Consider the following 1,629-nt stretch of genomic DNA (forward strand, 5'->3'; position numbering starts at 1 on the left):
CATGGTCGCTAGTCGGTGAATCGGGGAATTACTTCCCCGTTTGTGACATGTGGTACTCATAGTGTTTCGATCGTGCTACTCACAGTGTTACGATTAGTCAGAGAGGTCAATGGATATATGTAGTAGTAGTTATGATTAGTTAACTCGCAGTTAACATATTTCTCAGTGAATATGCTAGTCGAGGTAGTAATCATAGTGTCTCATGGCCTGTTATGTAGCAATGGATGGGATGGACTGCACTCCACAAGTCTCAGAGACCCAGTCTCAGACTGTGGATGGTACGAAACTCGTCACGCAAGTTTTCATGGTCCCTGACCAACTAGAAAAGTAAAGGATAAGGGCCGAGTCCAAACATACATCGCACGAAAAGCTCGTTCAGGAGTACAGAAGGAAGAAGCAAATATTAGGACAACAATAGGTTCTTTTTCTTAATGATTCCCATGTGTGTTGTTGCATTTGCTTTAAAAAATGAGTAAAACTCTTCTCATAAGTGTTTCTTATTTGCAAGACGTTCATATACAAGCCTCCCTTATGAAAGAAAGTTGCAACAGTCAAATCTATTCAATCAATACATTTCCTCAAAATTCAATTCTTGATTTTGTCTGCAGAGCTCTTAGAATGGCCGAGTATGAAGAAGATTTTAGTAAAAAATTGAGCCTTAAGAAGTTCACATCTGTTTGTGACAAGCTCACGGACGACCAGAAGCAACTTGTCAGAGACATTGGCTTTGGAAACCTATTAGAGTTGTCCTACCAAGAGTTCCCGAGATGTCTCGTTTGATGGCTTGTCCGTTACTTCGACAGCAGCTCCAATTCTTTCATACTGCCCAGTGGATTCACCTTTCTTATGAACTCTTACACCGTGCACCGAATATTGGGAATTCCACAGGGGGGCAAAATGATTGCTAAAAGGTGCTCACACACTTTCAGAGAATAGGTTAAGTCTGACACAAATTGTGCCGCACATACTCCAAGTATCACACAACTGATTGATCTCATGACCCCTGAACTGTCAGGACAATTATTCCAGCGGGTTTTGTGATGTTTGCAACTGCAGTCTTTTTATGTCCGACAACATACGAATGCGTAAGCCCGATTTACCTATCAGCTCTTGAAGGACCAACATCAGATATCCCGTCATATGGTTGGTCAGGAGCTACACTAGACAAGTTAGTGACATCACTCCAGACATTCAAGGATAAGGAATTCAGCGGCGCATTGTGTGACTGCCTCCTGATACCAGTGGTTGGTTAACTACCTTTTTCTTTGAATTATTTTCATTGTAAATGTTGAGTGTGTGATCCAATTTCAACCTTTTTAGCTCCGGCAGATAAGCTATTTCGAGTACTTGGATATCAATGCGATGCCTATGAAAAATGATTTGACAACAAGACTACCTATCTGGGATACACACGCTGTCAAGAAATATGCTAACCTAGACAGACTGTCACCAGAGGAAGGAAATTTTGGCAAACACCCTGTGAGTGTAGTACATTCTCTTGTAACTATCTGAAATATTACCTCAGCAGAATGATTTAGCTGCCATTGCATTGATTTAATTTGAAATGTACTTATTGTCTTCTTGCAAAATCATCACAACTGAAGAATATAACAAGCATACCTTTCTATC

Source organism: Hordeum vulgare, chromosome 3H (genome assembly GCF_904849725.1).
Source record: "Hordeum vulgare subsp. vulgare chromosome 3H, MorexV3_pseudomolecules_assembly, whole genome shotgun sequence".
NCBI classification, from domain to species: Eukaryota; Viridiplantae; Streptophyta; class Magnoliopsida; order Poales; family Poaceae; genus Hordeum; species Hordeum vulgare.